Source organism: Mustelus asterias, unplaced genomic scaffold, assembly GCF_964213995.1.
Source record: "Mustelus asterias unplaced genomic scaffold, sMusAst1.hap1.1 HAP1_SCAFFOLD_322, whole genome shotgun sequence".
Lineage (NCBI taxonomy): Eukaryota > Metazoa > Chordata > Chondrichthyes > Carcharhiniformes > Triakidae > Mustelus > Mustelus asterias.
Window position 1 is genome coordinate 384,027 of NW_027590284.1, and position 24,315 is coordinate 408,341.

The following is a 24,315-nucleotide window of genomic DNA, read 5'->3' on the forward strand; positions in this document are numbered from 1 at the left end:
AAATGATGCTTTATTATTGTAATCTGACAGAGACCCGGAATTGTTGCAAAATAGACTGACGGTCTCTTTATATTCCAAAACTGTTATTTCATCATTTTTAGATTTGTGTTCTTCTTGGGGGCGTGGTAATAAAATCACCATATTTACAATGGAATTAGTTTTTTAAATAAAGAAATGATGAACTGCAATATCAGCATCAGCAATAATGGAGACAATACATTGAACATATTCAGCCAAACAAATATCCCGACGCTGATAAAATGTCCATTTTAATATTAATCTATTGTAAATCTGGGAGTCCATTCTGTTGGGGTGTGGAAGGTGGGACCTGGATCCAGTCGCCGCCTCCAGCAGGGAATCAACAGGCGGCGCCTGGAAAGCCGCCCCCTTCTGCCGGGTATTTAAATGCCGCTCACTGGGACCGGAATCCAACAGTCCGGGAGCTGGTTTGTTCACTGAGTTCCTGACACAACCATTTCCCCCAAATCACCAGAAAGATGAGGTCGGCGATTTCTCTCAGTTTGTTGTTGAGTATCTTATCCGGTAAGTAGTATTTTTTATTGTCCAATTCCTCATTGTCACTGTATCAAAATGTTAGTCTGTCTCTGGAATGTTCCAGAGTCAGCAATCATGTCACCAAAATTAATCCTTTGATCTATTTTTACAGGTGTCCAGTCGGAGGTTGTGTTGACTCAGCCAGAGGCAGAGACCGGGCGTCCCGGAGGCTCCCTGACACTGACCTGTAAAACCAGCGGCTTCGATCTTGGCAGCGCTTACATGCACTGGGTCCGACAGGTTCCAGGACAGGGGCTGGAGTGGTTGCTTTACTACTACTCTTCATCAAACAACAACTACGCCCCAGCAATTAAGGATCGATTTACTGCGTCCAAAGACACTTCACGCAACATCTTCTCTTTGGAAATGACGAGGCTGAAGACCGAAGACACCGCCATCTATTACTGTGCAAGACACCACAGCGAGAGGAACCAGGGATGGACCCGGACAAGAACAGCTCGAGAGGGAATTCAGCAACTTCCATCATAACCTGAAGGTCAGTGCTTGTTTTAAATGTAGTATTAACGACAGTGACCAGAACCAAAACACAAAACGCTTCTGACAAACCTAACTTAGTGAAAATTAAACATTAAACCAAGAAAACACACAGACATAATGGACTGAGGATTTTCACTCTGTTTATACTTACTCTTAACAGTTTCAGCAATTACACACCTGGATATAACGCTCGTTTTACTATTTCTGATACTTGGAGGAGGTGTTTCTAGATTGTGTTTTGTAAACTGCTGCATAAACTGTAAATTACATCGAAATAATGGTTTATTTGAAGTACATATTGAGCGGCAGTACTGAACAGAGAGTGAGTGCAGTTTTTGTGCGAGTGTCTGTCACTGTGATACAGCAGTGGGTCACAGTGCTGAGTACAGCGAAATCCTCATACAAAAACCTCATGGAAAGAGATTGTTCAAATTGGTAATCAGTACCACAGCAGGATTTTCAAAGTAAACGAGGCTTCAGTGAAATAATGTGTGGAAGTAATATTAGTTTGTGAAAAGGTATAAAAATCTTCCCGTAAAATCTATATTTACCGATATGCTAAATCTACACAGAGAGTTTAAAAGCATTCCGATCCCCTTTATAAATACAATGACCAGGACAAGCTGAAATATCTCACTCATTCGCTCGTGGATGAGGCAGAATCAGATTTTTGAGACAGCAGTGAAATTAAACAGTTAGCAGTCGGGCACAGTATTTGTCATGCTGTGTCTCACTGTGATAACTGGGTGGCACAGCAGTTACTGTCAATACAAAAACCCCTCAGCACTAATTGACCGAGACTGGGGCAGTGCTCTGTTTTCCAATCCAGCATTATTTACAGTGCTGTATTATTTATGTCCCAGCACTACACAAATAGCGAGAATTAATATGGAAAATTTATGATAACTATTTAATTATCAGTTGGTGTTTTCAATAACTTGATCATGTGACCCTCTATGAAATATAAAACATTAAGGTTATTTACGAAGAGCGAACGGTATCCACCAGTGCAATAATAATTTCATGAACATGCAGTGATTTGCTTTCCCTCTGGCTTGTGAATTTTTAAAATACTGATGGATTTCTGTCTATTTTGTGCAGAGATGGTTATTGTATGACCCAGCCTCGAGAATGTGACACTGTGACGCCATGGGCTACTGGGGACAAGGGACCATGGTGACGGTGACTGCAGGTAAGAACCATGCATTTATTTAGTCAGTGTTTTATTTGAGTTTTTGTTTTGTACTTTTTCTCGATTTTATTAATTCATTCGTTCAATGTAATGTGGTTTGGTGGATTCTGTGCTGAAAATCTTTACAATGTTTCATGTGATCCTGCTTAAAATGGGGGTTATAGAATTCTACTGTTAATTGACAAAAGGCGATACTGAGTGATTCAGTCTCTTGTTGTGATTTGGTGTTTATCTGCTGAGGACATTGTGTGGCTGGATTACTTTAAATGCATTCCTTTTGTTAAACAGTTCGGCGTTTCTTCAATGTTTAATCTCGGTGACATCTAGTGGCTGCGAGTTGCACCATCTACTGCACAAGTGTTTGAAATCTAACCCAATATTAACAAAATGTGTTAAAGTTTCTACTTTAATGTTGCGAACATGTTCCGCTTAATCACAATCTGGTTTTGTTATCTCATTGTTGTGCTTATTTTAATCATTAGTTGCTTTGGTGATGGTCAGATTGGCTGGATTTTAAATTGAGATTTTCTGCCAATGTGAAATTTGATTCTGTTGCAACTGTTTGTAGAATTGAGCTGCTTCTGCATGAACCGGGGTTCAGTCCCTCAGTGCTGCGTGTTTCTGGTGAGGAGGTTGTCTGGCTGGGTGACTTTGAATAAGTAAAATTTGTGAAATGGTTCGGAGATTCTGCATTGTTTCCACTCGGTGACACTGAGCTGTTACACACTTTGTGATTGAATACAAACAGTCTGCGGGTTTTAAACTACTTGACGCGTGCCTGCAGACAGAAATCAGGCAGGCTTTATTGTATTTGTATTTTTTTAAATCGTAGCTGATAATTGCAGGTTAAACCAAACCATGGTTTATGCCACTCGTCCAAAACATAGTTTACCACAGCATTCACAATTTGGGATACATGCCATGTTTAACCTCGGTGGCATCTGACGGCTGCAGCTTTTACCCACCCAATATTTTAATATGTTTGAAATCTGTTTGAAATATGACCCAATATGAATAGAATGTGGTAAAATTTCAATATTAATTTGTTGGACATATTCCACCTCCTCGCAATGCTATTGCTCTTATTCCAAATTTCTGTTTAGTTCAATCATTCATATATTTGGTGACGAGCTGGTTTACCGGATTGAATATTGAGATTTCCTTGCAATCATATTTTTGATTTTGTTGAATGGATAATTGAGTTGCGTCCCCGTGAAACGGATTCATTCCCTCATTGATGTGTTTTGGTGTGTTTCTGTTGAGGAGGTTCTGTTGTTGGGTCACTAAGAATGTTTAAAATGTGTGAAATGTTTTGGTGTTTCTGCATTGTTTAAACTCGGTGGCAGTGAGCGGTTACACGTTTTCTGGTTAAATGCAAATAATCTATGAGTTTGAAAATCCTTGTAGGGAGAAAATAAGCAGGTTGTGAAATAAATAAAATAAAGGTATTACAGCATTTTAATAAATTTTAACTAACTTAGAAATTAAAATAAATCATGTCTTACAACGCTCAATCGGACACTAAGTAGTTGCTGCAAAAAGAAACTTCTCGTTAACAAGTTTGATAGTAAAATTAATATAAATCAAACTGTTATTAATCGGTAACATAACTACATATTCACAAAAGATTATTTTCCATTAATATCATTTCGCATTAATCGGCGTTAATAGTTCTGCTGTGCTTTGCATACAATTAACATGACCAGAAAGGTTTCTCGGCTGGAAATATTTTGTGATAATTCCAGAAACTATTTCCATGATAACATGCTGTTTCCACAGCAGCGCTCAGTTCAACAAGATACTTTGCATTAATTGTTATATCCCCGATGAAGTTCGCATTCACTTAAATCTGAGTTTTGGAGAATAATTGGCAATAAAACGCTATTTGGCAATTTTTGTGCCCGATTATTACATTGTTTCTGTGCAGGCGCAGCATTCCTTCCAAGTAATTTGTAGTTGGATGCAGAGGTAATTAATCACTAATCTCATCCCAAAATTTGTGAAATGGTTTGGTGTTTCTCAATTGTTTCTGTATTGTTTCAACTCGGTGATCCTGAGCGGTTACACTTTTTCTCGCTAAATGAAAAAAACAAACTGCGTTTAAACATCCTTGTCAGGATAAAACAAACTGGTATCGGAAAAAATAAAACAAATATATATTTGAGCATTTTATTCATGTTAACTGATGCTTGCAGATTAAAGTAAATCATGAATTACAATTCTTACGGCGTCACTGTATCTCTGTTAGGGACATTACACTACACTGGATCTGTTATATCTGATGTGCTCATTTTCAGAAAAAAAATATTTTTTTTGCCTAGTTTTCGAAATTTGAGATAGACAGGGAGAAATAGTTAAAAGTCGAAGGGAATTTTGAAATGAATATCAGTTTAATTTAAAAGAAGTTATTGATTTTTGTTGTAGTTTGAAAATTGATCAATTAGAATCCCGCAGTTTAAATAAATGTGACAGAGTGAACACAGTTTTCTGACAGGTGGAATTCGCTAACACTAAACAATTGTTCATATAATGGTGTTTGAATTGTCGTAAGGTGTCAACAGAAACTGGCTAGAGATTTGCAATTTAATACTTGAAATTCAAATAATTAATTTTTATAATATTATAATATTTTTATATTAGTAATATTTGCTCTGCATTTAATAATCACATCCTGTCTCCCATTACTGCTGAACATAGAATAGAATTATTGGATGAATAAATGACAGAATGGAAGAATTGATTCTATTTGAGCATTATGTTTAATTAGTATTAAATATTATACTGAAGAAAAAGTCTCGACTTATTTTGTGCATCATGTTTCAGTGTTGCAGAGGATTTGAATCAATTGTCCTCATTGTGTTTTTCATTGTTTAATTCAGAACTTCTTAATTTAAACAATATGTTCAGTAATTAAATTATATGGATGGTCCAAATTATTAAATCTAGGAAGCAGCTTCATTGACCTCAAACTGCCAGGCCGTTACAGTATATACAAATTCAGAAACATGCATTCTTAACACGTTTGCAGGTTATAATAAGGCATTTGGAGTAAAAGTGGAAATGAAAAAACATGACAATGTTATTCGATTTAAGCAAATGAATTACAGATGTCTGAATTTTTCCATTCAGTAATTTGAAGTTTATTGTTTAAGATTTAATTGGAACCTAATTACTTCACAATGTTCGAGGCAGGGAAAGTTTTGAATGATTGAAAACTGATTTTATTAGGGAGTACAAATCAGCTAACAGGAAAAGTAACCGGCAATTAACAAAACAAAATATAATATTGGTGCTAATTAATTCAAAACAAAATACCTTGAATAATGCACGGGCGTGCAAAGTATCATCCGTTTCAGAGAATGTTTAATTGTATCGAAAATGAATTAAGAGACAAAACCTTTCTTTCATCAGCTATGCTTAGCTCGATAAGGTGTTTTATCTCGAATATTTTGTTGATTACATTTAATTAAGAAATTCGATCGAATCAGGTAATGATTTTCAATGTAAATGTTTCTTGGTTTATTTAATCCTTACTGTGTCACTGTATCTCTGTCGGGGACATTGAACTGTCCTGAATCTGTTATTTTTGATTCCTAATTTTCAGCGAAATTACATTTTTACATAGTTTTCGAGAAGTGAGACAGACAGAGAGACTTAATTTAAAATCGACAGGAGTTTTGAAATGAATATCAGTTTTATTTAAAAGAGGTTATTGATTTTCTGTTGCAAATTGAACATTGATCAATTAGAATCAAACAGTTTGAATTAAATTGACAGATTGATCATACCTACCTGCTGGGAAATCGATTGTTGCACCGTTTGTGTCTGTTCTGTTTCTGCGCGCGTGGTCACTGTGTTGGGACCAGGAATCTGCCTGACTGGTTGTAAAACTTCTGGTTCCTTCTGCTGTATTTCAGGGAGTGAAATTTGATTTATTTCTTCAATAAACTTGTATCTGTGAGAAATGTGACAGTTTGACTTGATGTTTGGCTCGGCGTCTCAGAAATGAGATCCCTAAAGCATATTGTGACCATCAGAGAGAGCAGAAACGTCAGATTGTAGAGGGAGATTTGGATGATTTTTAACCAGTGATGTACCGGCCTTGGGAATGTTCGATGAGCAAATGCAAAGTGAGATTTACTATATTGTGCTCCGTAGTAAAGCAGTCCATGACCTGTTTGGTATGACAGTTGAAGGGTCAAATTCATTTGCATCTTATTTTTAATCTTCTAAACCCATTTTAGAGTCATTTGCTCGGCCAGAAGTTTTAATCATCAATAATTGTTCCTTGAGAAAGTGTTGATATAAAGCATCCTTGAATAACTGCAATCCATATGCTGCAGGCATCCGCCGTGCTGTTAGGTGGAAGTTCCAGGATTTTGACCCAGAAGGAACTGAGGTATTGTTTCAAGTCAGGATGGTGTGTGTCTTGGAGGGGAGCTTGCAGGTGGTAGTCTTCATATGTGGCTGCTGCCCTTATCCTGTTAGGATATAAAGGCAACGGGTTTGGACAGTGTTTACTATGGAGCCTTGGTGAGTTGCTGCAGTGCATCTTGTATATAACACACACTGCTGTCACTGCTTGTTAGTGATGGAGAGAGCGAATAGGGTGAATGAGGGGGCGGATAATCTTGTGGGTGGCTTTGCCCTGGATTGTGTCATATTTCTTGAGTTTTTACAGGTTTCCCTCATTGAGTAGGGTGAATTATTCAATTGCGACTGATTGCGAAAGATTTAAATGTTTTTCCAACCCTTGGCCCGCGCTCCGTATTGTGCTCACTTGTCACTCCCACGTACTGTGTGAATGGGTGAGTATGTGTGGAGTGAGTGTGTTTTCCAGACTGAATCAGCCAAATAGAGACTTATACACATCACACACTCTCACACACATAAATACTCTCATATTCTCTCACACATGCACACACACAAACATACATACTCACACTTACTTTCTCTCTCATACGGTCTCTCTTACACACCCATACACATTCTCTCTCTCACGTTACACATACACTCTCTCAATACAAATACATACATCGTCTCGCTCTCTCCATCAATCTCTCACATCCCCATACACAAAAGCGCTCACATCCCCACACACCCACCCATTCTCTCTTACACACAGACACACACTCTCACATAAGCACAGTCTCACACTCTCGCGCACGCACTCTCACATGGACTCTCTCTCTTCCACTCTCTGTCACACACGCTCAAGCTGTCTCACATTTCTCCACACGCTCTCTCACAATTCCTCTTGCACACGCATCTCTTCCTCTCTCTCACACACACACACGCACATATTTCTATTTCTCTTGCGCACACTATCTCACACCTCTGCATTCTTGCTCTCACACACTGGCTCTCTCACAATCACTCTCTCACAAACATAGAACATGCACACACTCTAACACACACTCTTACACACAGACACAGTCTCTCCCATAAGCACAGTCTCGCGCACACATTCGCTCTCTCACACACACATGCACTATGCCTCTCACATTCCCTCTTCCGTACACTCTCACTTCGTCTCACACACATTCCCATGCTCTCTCTCTCTCATACGGACACTTGCACATGTATTCTCTCACACAGGCACATATTTCTCTCTCTTTCACACGCTCACTCCCTTACACATTGTCTCACATGCACAATCTTGCTCTCAAACACTGTCTCTCACAAACACCCTCTCTTTCACACGCACACAATCTCTCACACAGTCTCTACTTCTCTTACATACGAACACACATGTATGTACAATGTATCTCTCTTTAAACACTCCACCTATCACAGACACATGTTCTCTCAACAGTTATTTCACTCACACACACTCACGCATCCATTCTGTCTAAGTTTCACACTTTTTCTCGCTCACACACACTCTCCCCGCCCCTCCACACACACACACACACACACACACACACACACACACACACACACATACACTCAAACACCCCACATTGCTTCTATCTCCCACACACATTGTACACATCTTTCGCACTCACACGCCATCCCATGCACAGTTTCACACACTGATGAACATATTATTTTGCTTTCCAATAGGCACTCCCTCTCACACACACTGTCTTTCACATGAACACAACACTCTCCCACACACACACCCTCCCTCAAGCACACACACTCTCTTTCACAGACATCGTGTATCTCAAATAGACACACTCCCTTTCACATCAACATACACACACTCACACACAGAAGTACTCTTTCACACAGACTCCCCACACACACTCTCCCCGCCCCTCCACACACATACATTTTCAAGAAGAGACACACTGTCACACACAAAGAATAACTCTTCAAACACACATTCTGTCTCACACACACACATTATCTCACACATCCTTTCTCTCACGCACACTCTCTCCTCTTGCACGCACAGCCCACTGTCTCACACACGTGCAAACGCATTCTATCATTCACAGGCATCCTCACACACACATTCTCTCTCTCTCTCTCTCTCTCTATCTCTCTCTCCCTCTACCACTCTCTCTCCCTATCGCTCTCTCTCTCACACACACAGACACACACACACACTCTCTCTCTCTCCCTTTCTCTCTCTCTCTCTCACACACACACACACTCTCTCTCTCTTTCTCTCTCTCTCTCTCACACACACTTTCGATCTCACATACGTCAGAGTGTCTGTCCTTGACACCATAGAGTAGAATCATAGGATGCTACAGTGCAGAAGGAGGCCATTCAGCCCACCGAGTCTGCACCAATAGCAATCCCACCAAAGCCCTATCCCCATAACCACATGTATCTACCCTAACTAGTCCCCCTGACACTAAGGGGCAATTTAGCACGGCCAATCCACCGAACCCACACATCTTTGGGCTGTGGGAGGAAACAGGCGCACCCGAAGGAAACCCAAACAGACACGGGGGGAACTTGCAAACTCCACACAGACAGTGACCCAAGTCGGGAATCCAACTCTGAGGCAGCAGCGCGAATCACTGTGCCACTGCCACCGCCCCCCCCCCACCCCGATACGCCCCCCACCCCGGTAGCATTTGAATGAGGGTGGGATCAAGGGGCCCGAGTAAAACTAGTCAATAAGAATCGGCGGGAAATTCTTCTCTGTTTGGAGTCATACTTAGCACAAAGCAACATGGTATTGGTGGTTGGAGGTCAAACATCTAATTTCAGATTTCACTGCAGGATTTCGGCAGGGGATTGTTTCGGGACCAACAATCTTCTACTGCTTCAACAGTGACATTCCCTCCAACATGAGGTCAGAAGTAGGAATTTCCATGTGTTACACCGGACACAAAAACCCAAAAAATAAGAAGGGAATTGGCTGAGACCAAGGCCGCCTGGCTCCCCAATACTAGTTGATTCCTGTGCGACCCATCCTAGTTTTGCTGTCAGCTTCCCTACAGCTCCCTCAGTCTGACTATTTGTTCACTGGTACGTGTTTCTTAAAGAAAGACACCGACATTAAAGCAGCTGCCTGGTGATTTACACATCCCTGTTACTGAAAGCTGATCAATGTGGAGAATCGGGAAAAGATCGATGTAGAGGAAGAGGTGGAAGTGGCCCACTGACTCTCTCACCCTCACCCACACTTCCTCACTCACCCTCAAACTCTCATCCTCACTCAAAGAACTTGACTCACTCACCCTCACTTACCCACCTTCCCTCGCTGACACACTCTCACTCATTCATCCCCACTCACAAATCCCAACTCACTCATCCCAACTCACTCACCCTTGCTCACTCATCCACCCTCACACACTCAATTTCACACACTCAACCTCACACACTCAACTTCACACACTCAATTTCACGCACTCAATCTCAGAAACTCACTGACCCTCATTCACCCTGAGTCACTCACCCTCACACCCTCACTCACTCAAAATCCATCACACACATTCGCTCTCTCACTCTCGCCCATCCTCACTCACTCACCCTCATTCACTCACATTCACACCCTCATTCACTCACCAGCACTCACTCACTCAGTCACACTCACTCGCCCTCACACACCCTCATTCACTCACTGTCACTCAGTCACCCACACTCACACGCTATCACTCACTCAACCTCACTCACTAACCCTCAGTCACTCACTCAGAGCCTCAGTCACTCACCAACACTCATAGTCACCTTCGTTCACTCATCCCACTATCCCAGCCTCACTCACCCACTCTCACTCACTCAGTCCACTTACCCACCTTCACTCATCCAGTCTCAATCACTCTCACTCACTCACCGCACTTACCCTCCCTCACTCATCCAGTCTCAATCTCTCTCATTCACCCTCACTCACTCTCCCCACTTACCCACCCTCACTCACCCAGACGTTGCCCCACACACTCAAGCTCAATTACCCTCTCTCTCTCACGTACGCCACCTGACCCATTCAAACTCCCTGAGACTCACGCACCTACATTCACTCACACACCCTCACATATTCACCATCACTCACGTTCACCCACCCTAACTCACAGATCCTCAATCATTCATCCTCAGTCAAACACCTTTACTCACTCACCTTCACTCATCCACCCATCTGCATTCATTCTCCCTCACACACTCTCACACACCACCCTCAATAACACACCCTGACTCACTCACTCTCTCACCCTCACTTACTAAGTCACATTCACTCCTCACCCTCATTCACTCGCTCTCACTCACCCACCTTCACTAACCTTCACGCATCCTCACTCACTCACCCTCATTCATTCTCTCTTACCGACACTCACTCACCCACCTTCACTCACACTTTCAGCCACCTTCACTCACCCACCCTCTCTCACACACCCTCATTTACTCACGCTCTCTCACCCTCACCCACACTCACTCACTCACTCACCCTCAATCACTCATCCTCATTGAAAGAACTTCACTCACTCACTCTCACTTGCCCACCTTCCATCACTCACACACCATCACTCATCCACTCTCACTCCTTCAATCACTCACCCTCACGCACTCACATTCTCTCACTCACACTCGCTAAACCTGTGTGCGGAGGTCTGCAACGAGAGAGAAGAAAGATCTCAAGCGGCAGTTTGGTGTTCAAATGTGGGAGCTGCCCTGCGAATGTAGAGAGCTGGGGGGAATCCCTGGGGGCTCAGGGCCAAGGACAATGGCAAAGAGCCGGGGAGAACAGGAGGCGTGCTAAATGGCAGAGAGCCGGGGGGGAAGGGCAGAGAGCCTGGGGAATGGGCCCACAGCCGGGCAACAGGGCTGAGAGCCGGGAAAGGGCAGAGAGTCAGGAGAAAGCGCAGAGAGCCAGAAGAAAGGGCAGAGAGCTAATAGAAAGGGCAGGGAGCCAGGTGAAAGGGCAGAGAACCAGGAGAAAGGGCAGAGAGACCAGGGAAAGAGGAGAGAGCCAGGATAAAGGGCAGGGAGGCCGGGGAAAGGACAGAGAGCCGAGGAAAAGGACAAGAGAGCCCAGAGGAAAGGGCAGAAAGTCAAGGGGAAAGGCAGAAAGTCAGGGGGAAAGGGCAGAGAGCCAGGGGAAAGGGGAAAGTGGATAGGGAGCAGGGACACCGGGCAGAGAGCCGGGGGAAAGGGTAGGGAGCTGAGGGAAAGGGCAGGGAGCCGGGGGAGAGGGGACAGAGCTGGAGGGAAGTGTAGAGAGCCAGGTGGAAGTGCGGAGAGCCGGGTGAAAGGGGAAAAGAGCCACAGGGAATAGCAGAGAGCCAGGGGAAAGCGCAGAGAGTCGGGGAAAATGGGCAGAGAGTGGGTGATCGACGGGCGGAGTGAGGATGTGCAAAATAGAGCGAGCACCACAACCAGATCATCTGTAATCTCAGTGAATAATGGAGGAGACTTCAGGGCCCGAATGGCCAACTCTTGCTCTTAATGTATGACCCTTCAATTAGTCAATGTTGCAATTATTTGAATTTGTAATCACATTGAGAGTTTCCTGGTCATTCAGTAAGTATTCATTCCGAAGGTAGTTTTGAAGCAAAGACACTAATCTTCGTTTTGTGGAGTGAGGGGCAGTGAGTTGGAGAGAGGAAGGGGCATCAGTTAGTTTGAACACAGGCAATAGCCAAAACTACAATGTGGATATGCCGACGCTAGGTTGGGGTGGGCACAGTAAGGAGTCTCACAACACCAGGTTAAAGTACAACAGGCTTATTTGGAATCGTGAGCTTTTGGAGCTCTTTCATCAGGTGAGTGGCTGATATGAATGAAGAGACAACTTCTTCATCACAAAGTGCTGTTGTTTGAGAAATAGCTCGTGCCTGAAGTAATGGAGAAACTCTTTACACTTCTCTGTTAATCTAATGAATGGTATGAAATTACAATGACATCAAAATGTTTTTGTCTTTCCAACCTGATAGAGCTCGAGACAGTGATGTGAGTTTCTACAAAGATGGCGATTCTCAAATGATAGGAGTAACAGAAGCTGAAAGGTGTATGTAGGTCTTAATCGGGAAATATTAAGTTAAGTTCATAATTCGAGACAAATCGTGATGTAGAAACATAGAAAATAAAAGCAGGAGTAGGCCATTCGGCCCTTTGACCCTGCTCTACCATTCACTTTGATCACAGCTCATCAATATCCTGACCCCGTCTACTACCCATATCCATTCATCCCTTTAGCCCCAAGAGCTATACCTAATATAGAAACTTACTTGTATAAATATGTTTGACAAATTAATAAACGCAGATAAGAGTCTAACTTGTTGAATCGACTATTCTTTCCCAGCGACACCGTCTCTGCCCAATCTGTACAGCCTGATCTCCTCCTGTCAGCAACACAACTCCGCTGGCTCCGTCACCTATGGCTGTTTGGCGATGGACTACTCTCCAGAAATCACCAGTCTCACCTGGAAGAAAAATGGACAGCTGATCACCACTGGATTTAAGACTTACCCATCAGTGAGAAACACGAAGGGAACCTACACCCTGAGCAGCCAGTTAACCATCACCCAGTCAAAGGGAGAGTGCAGCAAAATCGACTGTGAGGTTCGACACAGCGGCTCAGTCAAGAGCATTGAAATGCAATGTAAGTGTTGTGGAACCTGGGCAAGACAGGGGCGCTCTGATTGATCTCTATAAGGCCTTAGTTATAACTGATCTGTAGCATTCTGAAAAATTGAATTATGCAAAATCCAGGTAAGTGTCTACTGCCTGAAAAGTTGCTCAGAATCAAAGAACAACAGAAATGATACTGTGCAGAATGAGGCCATTTAGCCCATCATGTCTGTGCTGGTCAAAAGGGAGAACAAATAAACTAGCCAGACAAGTTAAGTCTATTTTCCAGCCCTTGCTCCGTAGCATTGCAGCTTAAAGCAATTGAGATGCAGACCCAGATACCTTTCAAATGACCATGCTCCCTGGTAATTGAGCCCTCCACTTGGGGAATGAATTATTTCTGCCTACGTCCCTTATTTTTTTGTGAACCACAATTATGTCAGGCCTCAGCCTCCTCTTTTCCTAAAGAGAACAACCCCTGCCTATCCAATCTCGTCTCATGGCGGGAATTTTCAGTCCCTGGCAACATTCTTGTAAACCTCATCTCTCTCCAGAGTCATTACGTTATTCCTGCAATGTGGTGACCAGAACTGTACAGCAAACTCCAAACGTGGCCTAACTCGGTTTTATGCAGCTCCATCATTGTATCACTGTTTTTGCATTCAATATCTCACATAATAGAGAAACTAATCCGATATGCTTTCTTGATCAACTTTTCCAGCTGCCCTTCCATCTACAAGGACCTGTGGACGTGCACTCTAAGGTCTTGCATTTCCTCAATCCCACTTAACATTCCAGTTTATTGCCTTGCTTTGTTTTCCCTCCACAAATGCATTGTATGGCACTTTTGACGGTTGAATTCCATTCGCCATTTCCCTGCCAATTCAGCCAAACCATGGATATAATTCTCAAATCGGCAGCTATTTTGCTCAAATAAAAGAACTAATTTATAATTGATGTCAATTGAATCTTCAAGTAACGTCTGAACATTTGTTTGTTGAAGGCCCAATCGTTATCACCCCAACCGTCATCCTCACCGTGAGTTCCAGTGAAGAAATCACCAGCAGAAAATTTGCAACCATCGTCTGTTCAATCATCGATTTCCAGCCAAAGTCAATGACGGTGAAGTGGCTGAAGAATGGACAACCCATGGATTCAGGAATTGTCACCTCTCCCGCCTATGAAGTGAACAGGAACTTCTCGGCCAGCAGTCGGCTGACAGTCTCCGCTCAGGAATGGATCAGCAAAGCGGTCTATACCTGCCAGGTCACTCATCAAGAATTCACTCAGAGTCAGAACATCAGCGGATCACTGGGTAAGAGACTCAAACCGAGGATAAAATAAAATATACCATTCCGATGTTAATCGGAATTAGGGGTCTATTAAAGTTAGTACAAAGCACAGAACAACTTCTAATTTGCTGTCATGTGGTTTGCTGCATTAGGACAGCGCCCCATTCAGAATTTCATCACAACAGCAATTTTTGTTATTCCTTCATGAGATGTGCATTTATTTCCCATCCCTGAGGGCACTTAAGTGTCAACCACGTTGCTGTGGACCTGGAGTCACATGCATGCCAGGCCAGATAAAGACAGCAGATTTACTTTTTTAAAGGGCATTCGTGAACCAGGTGGGCTTTTACAACAACGGCTTCATGATGATCATTTGACTTTTAATTATAGATTTTTATTGAATTCCAATTTCACCATTTGCAGTGGTGAGATTCGAATCCGTGTCTCTTCAATTAGAGTCTTGTCCTCGGTCTCTTGGATTACAAGTCCATTGACAATACCACTGCCTCCCCTTGAAAGAGTGTTTCTTTCTATTTTGAAGTAACATAGTGAGCGAGGCGGCCTTGATGTCAGCTTTTTTCCTGAGATGGCTGGTAAGATTTGGAGAAACAGTTGGTGTTGGAGTGTTTCACAGGTCACAGCGGAGGGGGTAAATGTTGGAAAGTGCATTCACCCTAATAATAAATCAATGACAAGTGCTGTGTTCCTGAGTTGGGGCATGGTTTGGAATGCTGCAATGCTGATTCATGAGAATGATACCGCTGCTAAAATATCTTAATAAAGAGAATAATTTCACAGAACTAGCTGGTTTTCCATCGTCTATAGAAGTTTAAAGGCGATACTTAGAGGTTGATATCTCGAAGGCGACCTTTTTCTCCTTTAGGGTGAATACTGCTGTCCTGCTTCTGAAGAGGGAACTTGGGTTGATTTTCATTTGTCATTCACAGGTCCTTGCCAGTGCCATGATTCCACAGTGACGATACAGCCACCACCAATAGAACAGGTCTTACTGGAGGCAACAGTGACCTTAACCTGCATCATTTCTAATGCTCCTTATGGAGTCAACGTGTCCTGGATCCGAGACAGGAAGTATTTGAAGTCAGAGATTGCCGAAAAGCCAGGAGCGGATCCTGACAGCGTGGTCAGCAAATTAAACATCTCGACACAAGCCTGGCTGAGTGCGGCTGTGTTTCACTGCGTGGTGAGCCATCAGGATCTACCGACTCCTTTAAGAAAATCCATCCACAAGGAAACAGGTGAGCTGAGAGATTGAAGCAATAAATGCGTCACTGTGTCTATTTCCAGTGTAAGTGTACTGGTCAATATTTAGTATTCAGTGCATTAATGGTCTCCCGAGTGGAAACTCCACTAACTAAAGACTCTGGTCCTGCAGATAGTTTTACGGGGATATTTGATGTGTTGATGAATGAAAAGTGAACTGAAGGCGATCTTATTGGATATAGATCGAATAAGGAGGGAGGAGCCTGATGTGGAGCATGAAACCCAATAAAAAAGCAGATCAGTTGGGCCGAAGAGCCTGATTCAGTGCTGTAAACTTTCTGAAGCTTTCCAGTCCAACCCGCTGAGTTATTTGAGAAAACAATTGCGTTCACCTCTCCTCCAAGCTGGAAGTCAAAGATGGAAACATTTAAAATCGAAAGCGAAGCACATTTTTCTGATACCTAGCCAGCAGTTTCATTGTCTCCAGAATTCTCCAGTTTATTGACATTTATTGTACTTTTTCTGCAGATCCAAATCCGCGGGAACCGTTCGTCTCTGTCCTCCTGCCCTCGGCAGAAGAAGTCTCCGCTCAGAGATTCGTCTCCCTCAGCTGCTTAGTGAGACGTTTCTCCCCGCGAGAGATCTTCGTCAAATGGACTGTCAACGACAAGCCGGTGAATCCTGGGAACTACAGGAACACCGAGGTGGTCGCGGAGAACGGCAATAGCTCCTTCTTCATGTACAGCCTGTTATCCATTGCAGCAGAGGAGTGGTCCAGCGGTGCGTCTTACTCCTGTGTGGTGGGACATGAAGCCATCCCCTTGAAGATCATCAACAGAACAGTTGACAAATCCAGCGGTAAACCCAGTTTTGTGAACATTTCCCTTGCACTGATGGACACCGTTAATTCATGTCAATGAGAATCACTCGGTTACATTAAAAACTTCAATAAAAAGAATAAAATCTTTTTCCTCTAACGATAAATGAAATATCCAAACGCCTAATTGATTGTTTTTCAGTTTTACTTCCATTAGATATCTTTGGTTTGAGTCAGATATTTTCAGGTCTCAGGCCCAAGTCTTGTTGAACCAGTGCGCCCAGCTCAGATACACCCTGTGTTCGAGACAGAGTAGAGCACATTCATTACAGGATTCTGCAAAATATCTTCACCGACGTTCCTCCCTGAGGAAAAATCCGACAATTTGAACATTTCTAACAAACGAACACAACATTTAGATCTCGGTGTTCCTGCTTCTCTCGTTGTCCATGCCTTTACGCATTGATGTCATATTTAAGCTGCTGCACCACACCCACTGGGAACTGGAGTGAGGGTCACACAGAAACATGGAGCAATAATCCCCCCATCAGAGAGAGGGAGAATGAAATTGTGAACATACCGGATTCCTACTCACCCAACAAAGAGAGGGGAGGAGCAGTAGCTAACCCATGTACCACCACTTCCTCAATGAAAAGAGGAGGAATGGCCTTATTTAATCCACTGTACCTCCACCTCCTCAGTGGTGAGAACCATCAGGGACATTGCTTCACCAGGTTGAGAGAGGGAAACTATGAGCTCACTCACCTCACTCTCCCCAAGTAGCGTGTTTGGAAGGGAACGGCTCTCTACTATAAGGACTCAGTTGTCAACAGTGCAAATTAGCTTCCGTTTACTTGCTGCAGATTTTGAAGTATCATTATCATTATCAAAGTGTCATTGAAGTATATAATACACATATACTTATATATATATATAATATATGTATATATGTGTGTACTTATATACATATATACTTATGCAACATAATTTAAAAATGTTGCAACACTCTTGTTCCTGTTAATCATGTGCTGGCATTGATTTCCCAGAATACAAATTTAAACAAATAATAGAATCCTCCCCGGTTTTCACTGTTCTGTCACTGAGGTTTCTGAGATGCATCAATGAATTATTTCATTCGCTCTCCTGATATCACCGTGCCACTCACATAAAAGAAATTTATACAGCAAACACTGAAAATGTGCTCCATTATTCATATTGTTTGGATCATGTTCAGTTAATGATTACCGGTGAAACTTGAAGCAACAGTTAAAAAATACACACACTGACAATACCGCACAAAACTGTCACAATTATAAATACACACATAGGCGCACACACACACAGACACACACACACACATCGACACAAATGCACAAATACACGCACAAATACACATACTCACAAATATGCACACAAATGCAGAAAGACACATGTAAATACACTCACACAAATGCATGCACATATACAGAAATACGGACAGGCGCATTCAAATACAGACATAGAAGCACTCACACACAGCACATACACATGCACAGAACACACAGATACATGCATACACACAGATACACTTTCACACACCATAGGTACATGCAATACTTGCACAAACGAACACACATGCAGAGAAACAAGAATGCGCACACAAATGCACTCATGGACAACGCAGGCACAAACAAAAATACACACACAAATACACACAGACACAAATACACCCACACAAAAATACACCCATACATAAATACATCCGTACACAAATATACATAGGTACACACACACATTCTCTCTCTCTCTCTCTCTCTCTCTCTCTCACACACACACACACACACACACACACACACACGGATACATAGACTCGCGCTTGTACAAACAGGCACTAAAACAACAACATACGTAGATAATCAAATATGTACAAACGCACACATATACACATAAAACACACAAGTACATACACATTCACATACGTGAGTAGGTACACAGACCCAAACACAAACACATACATTCAGAGACACAACACAGACAGATACACACGCATGCAGACCCAGATAAATAGACAAGCACATACATCATCTCAAATAAATACATATATTAGCACACATTCACGCTGACAGGAGTATCGATATAAAGACGCACAATGTTATACACATTAACAAACATACATGGAAATATATATAAACAAATTAGCAGACTGCATATAGATGAACAGACTGCAAAACATTTACACGCAAACATGTAGACGCAAACATTAACATGCTCATACAGAACAGAACACCATCGCACACATTACTACACATCGAAACACAAACATACATCAACACACCGTTATAAAGAACTATCAACACGTACATACATGTACTGACCTGTTAACAGACATACACACAGACACACGGAGAGACAGACGCACACAGAAAGGGAAACAAACATTACTAGAGTGACAGAAATTAACACATAGCAAGAGGCATAAACACACGTGCGCCCATTAAGAATGGCGTTAAGAAATATTCATAGACTTCACACAATAATAGAATCATACATACACAATGACACAAGAATAAAATATACACACAGATGCAGACACACAACTTCACAAATCAACAACCATAGGCAAATGAACACGTACATTAACACTCTTGCACACATATTAACTCAAAGCTAAAGAATAATGCAGACCAGGAGATGCTCATGCACACGCACACAAACGCATGATCTTAAATACAAACGGTAGGCAAATGATGAATGTAAAATTTAAGGGTGATTTTTTAATGCACATATCCACAGATTAACTCTCCAAATGTACAATGAACAGACAAACACATTGAGAAGCTGAATTAAGCTCATGATCTATTTCCACCATAAAGAAGCACAGATCGGAAATTACATCCCAAGTCTTAAACAACAACATTTACAGTTTATAGATCAGTAACCATCTGTGAAAACAATCATTGATCAGTGAACGTTCCTCGATATCAGTCATAACATTCTTCAATAAGGGATAGTGGCAAATAGTTCAAAAATGAACTGATACTCAATTAAACATCTTCAGTGTTTTCTGACATGGACTGTCCAAGGAATATCAATAAAGATCAGGTGTGAAAATAGTTACGGAGATCGGTTACTGAGTGTCCTGAATTTAACAGTAGATACACATTGAAAATTAAATTCGAGATTAAATGAACAGCTTAAAAAGGAGAACGGGGCACATAAAAATAACAATAAGATCACCTGGATAAATAAAGTAATCTAATTTCAGTTCCTGGTCTCCGTCCCCTAGACTCCACCGACCGCGTCTGGATTGACGACAATGACGATGATAACAGCAACATCTGGACAACCGCTTCTACATTCATCGTGCTGTTCTTCCTGAGCATTTTCTACAGCACTGCCGTCACTCTGGTGAAGGTGAGATGATTCAATTCACTCACATTTCAAACTGGCAGAATGGATTTGAAAAAAATTCTCAATGTTTCGCTGATTAAAAACTCTAACATTAATGTCCCGCATCATCAACATCTGCTTCATTATTGTATCTTTCTTTTACAGATCAAATGATGGGTTGAATTTTGGAAGCTGCAGATTTCCTGCAGCTGATTATCAAGATCTCTGTATGGATCAAATACAATATCTGCTCTCGGTGACTCTATCAGTAAAATTCTCTCAGTTTATCATTCTGAATCTGTAACTGAGGCAATTATAGACGTGAATTCAGTTTTCAGTGTGAAATGTACGAGGCATTTTTTGTTATAATGTAATTGTGATTAATAGTTTCCCCGTAGTTTAAAGATCATGTATAAATAAGAAACTTTTCTCATTCCTTATTCACATTTGATAATTCCTCTTTCTATTAAGGTCCTGTTTTCTCTTTCTGGTGTATGTAACAGATGTACAGATACTGACGGATTCCCTGTGCATCTGTTCTGTTCTCAATGTGAAGCTCGATCGTTATGTTCACTTTTCTAACTTTAAAAAAATAATGTTGCTGTAAAATATTCTCTGAATTTTTAAAATAAATATTGAATGAAATTTTAACCATCTCTGGCTTGGCTTAATTCCGTTCTCCAAAACACATCAACTCCGCCCCATTTTCCCCATTACACGGTTTCCCCTCTTTCCCAGACAGGGATTTTCCCCAGTCATATGTGGGACGTGGTTGAACTCAATGCCCTTTCGTGAAAGAGTCACTGCGCCACCCAGTGACCCATCCGTGTAAATACACCTTCATCGCTGCCTTTTTATGATAAAATCCAGATACAGAATGAATGAATAATGAGGAGAACCGCGGTGATTTCAAGCATAAACTGGACTGTCACTGACGAGTTTCAGGTAATTCTAAACAGCAAAAGGCTCATTCATTAGAGGCCGATGCAGGACAGTGTGTGGCAGAAGATAGTTTCCTATACACTGTCCCTTAAAAACAGTATCAGTGTCGCTGCAGCGTGGGTTAACAGAGTGTATCTCTCTATATATCGTCCGATGAAATACTTCGCAGGCAGGCAAACCACAAGCAAGATAGAGAACACATACAGAACAGATGTGCAAACCATGGGGTGAAACCAAGAGAATGAGGTGTATTTCACATAAGCACATCATCGATTGCAAATTTCCAAATTATGACTAATGTTGTGGGATAATTTGAGATGACCAATACTGTCGTTAACTACAGACAATATAAAACTCACGCGGCAGGTATCTCTGTGTGAGGAGGTCAAAATGAATATTCCCACCGGCTCATATCCAAAACTGGATAGACACGTGATCCTGAGTCCCAGTACGATCTGTTCTATGTCTAAACATTGAATGTCCCCATTCATAAAGTTGCAAAATGTGTTCCCTCGCCAGAAACTTTCAGATATTAATTCTGCAACTACTAAGGTTCCCAGGCCATTGGCTCTCAACTCTTCGATTTGTCATCATACCGTACAGTGACTTGCTTTTGGTTGAAATGAACAATAATTCATTCAATACATGAATTACATTTAAAATATGAGCATATATGTTTTATAATGGTCGGCTTATGATGAAAGTGAGGAGGTGTGGGATAGAGGGAAAGTTGGCCGATTGGATAGGTAACTGGCTGTCTGATCGAAGACAGAGGGTGGAGGTGGATGGAAATTTTTCGGATTGGAGGCAGGTTGCTAGCGGAGTGCCACAGGGATCAGTGCTTGGTCCTCTGCTCTTTGTGATTTTTATTAATGACTTAGAGGAGGGGGCTGAAGGGTGGATCAGTAAATTTGCTGATGACACCAAGATTGGTGGAGTAGTGGATGAGGTGGAGGGCTGCAAAGAGACATAGATAGGATGCAAAGCTGGGCTGAAAAATGGCAAATGGAGTTTAACCCTGATAAATGTGAGGTGATTCATTTTGGTAGGTCTAATTTAAATGTGGATTATAGGGTTAAAGGCCTTTCCATCCACCTCCATCTCACCATGTTCTTCCACAGGTTGTGGATGATATGAGCATCTCCTGGGGATTCTGGTCTGGTCCTTTGTATTTTCCGACATGCCTGAATCTGAGATCTTTTCATTCTAATGTCCTGGAGTTCAGCCCTGAGATTTGAGTTGCTGACCTGTCATATCAACTTCAGAGAGAGAAGGATGAACGGCCAGCATGCGAGTTCAGAAGACCTTCTCTGAATGGATCCAGTTGAAAATTAAAGTTTATTTCTGCTCGAATCTCTATTACTCACCATGTCTGCCGCCCCACGCAGCCAAGGGCTGACCCTCCCTCTCTCTTTTACTTTTACCTTCAGTGGTCTGACTCCCCATCTCAATGTACTTTCCCCAAGGTCGGAAGGTCTCACGTTGGTCAGGGCGACCGTTTCTTTTCTAACGCATGCTCTACTGACTTTGGGATTGAGTGATTGGATAATGTAGAGGGAGATTTGTATTGCATCACACCTATACCATACCTGTCCTATAATGTGACACCAGATTGTAGAGAGAGGTTTTAATTCTATCTGTGCTTAACCTTTGGACTTAATAACACGCTTTGCTGATAACCAGTAAGCACACACACACACTACACACACATACATTTTAGTTGTTATGAGTCTTTGCTGGTTGGGTCGATGAAAAGATTCTATTCACAACAAATTATTAATACAACTTTATGAAAGATGGAAGTATTCATATAAGAACAAAGAACAAAGAACAATACAGCACAGGAACAGGCCCTTCGGCCCTCCAAGCCCGCGCCGCTCCCTGGTCCAAACTAGACCATTCTTTTGTATCCCTCCATTCCCCCTCCGTTCATGTGGCTATCCGGATAAGTCTTAAACGCTCCCAGTGTGTCCGCCTCCACCACCTTGCCCGGCAGCGCATTCCAGGCCCCCACCACCCTCTGTGTAAAATACGGCCTTCTGATATCCGTGTTAAACCTCCCCCCGCCCTCACCTTAAACATATGACCCCTCGTGAACGTCACCACCGACCTGGGAAAAAGCTTCCCACCGTTCACCCTATCTATGCCTTTCATAATTTTATACACCTCTATTAGGTCACCCCTCATCCTCCGTCTTTCCAGTGAGAACAACCCCAGTTTACCCAATCTCTCCTCATAACTAAGCCTTTCCATACCAGGCAACATCCTGGTAAACCTCCTCTGTACTCTCTCTCAAGCCTCCACGTCCTTCTGGTAGTGTGGCGACCAGAACTGGACACAGTATTCCAAATGCGGCCGAACCAACGTTCTATACATCTGCAACATCAGACCCCAACTTTTATACTCTATGCCCCGTCCTTTAAAGGCAAGCATGCCATATGCCTTATTCACTACCTTCTCCACCTGTGACGTCACCTTCAAGGATCTGTGGACTTGCACAACCAGGTCCCTCTGCGTATCTACACCCTTTATGGTTCTGCCATTTATCGTATAGCTCCCCCCTACTTTAGTTCTACCAAAATGCGTCACTTCGCATTTATCTGGATTGAACTCCATCTGCCATTTCTTTGCCCAAATTTCCAGCCTATCTATATCCTTCTGTAGCCTCTGACAATGTTTCTCACTATCTGCAAGTCCAGCCATTTTCGTGTCGTCCGCAAACTTACTGATCACCCCAGTTACACCTTCTTCTAGATCGTTTATATAAATCACAAACAGCAGAGGTCCCAATACAGAGCCCTATATGAATAAAAGAAACACGCATTATGACACTGAATACCAGCAACCTGAAACCATTAATCGCAGACGTTATGCAAATAAGCAACATTTCCAAATGGGAGAAGAAAGGATAAGAAGAGAGCAGTAATAATAAACCAGCATTAATAATCATTCTATAAAATATCATGTCGCAATATTTGCATAGAAAGGAAGAGGCTTTCGACTGGATTCCACGGGATGGCGCTCCAGGACTTTAGATGTGGCCAAAAATATCCGATAGCATCAGTTTATTGGTACCACAGGTGACAGTTGGGATTGCAGGAAATATCGTTGCCTGGAGGCAACACTTCATACGACAGAGCATTTAAAGGAGGAGCTTGCATCCAAATTGCAGGCTTTATGATAAAGGAGATTTAGACAGTGAACCTTCTTGTATTCATTCGTGTATTCAAAGTTCAAAGGATTTGATCAAACATGAGTTCATTCTTATTGTCAAGTCCGTGTGTGTGTGTGTGTGTGTGTGTGTGTGGAGAGAGGGTGGATGGTAAATCATCAGCTCGTTACACCAGCTGACACTCCAAGGAGTTCATCTTCAGATGCAGACGTTTGTTCACCTATTAATTAAACTCAGATGTGGAGATGCCGGCGTTGGACTGGGGTAAGCACCGTAAGAAGTCTCA

At 42.3% G+C, this 24,315-nt stretch overlaps 1 pseudogene across 1 annotated transcript; it reads left to right on the plus strand.

Annotated features, from left to right (window-relative positions):
• The first annotated feature begins 429 nt into the window (after nucleotides 1-429).
• On the plus strand, nucleotides 430-16,721 carry LOC144486352 (Ig heavy chain C region-like; annotated as a pseudogene). The gene is made up of 7 exons (XR_013496252.1): nucleotides 430-543; nucleotides 668-976; nucleotides 2,177-2,245; nucleotides 12,948-13,247; nucleotides 14,220-14,531; nucleotides 15,456-15,764; nucleotides 16,258-16,721. The product of XR_013496252.1 is annotated as an Ig heavy chain C region-like (transcript).
• Nucleotides 16,722-24,315: the final 7,594 nt, after the last annotated feature.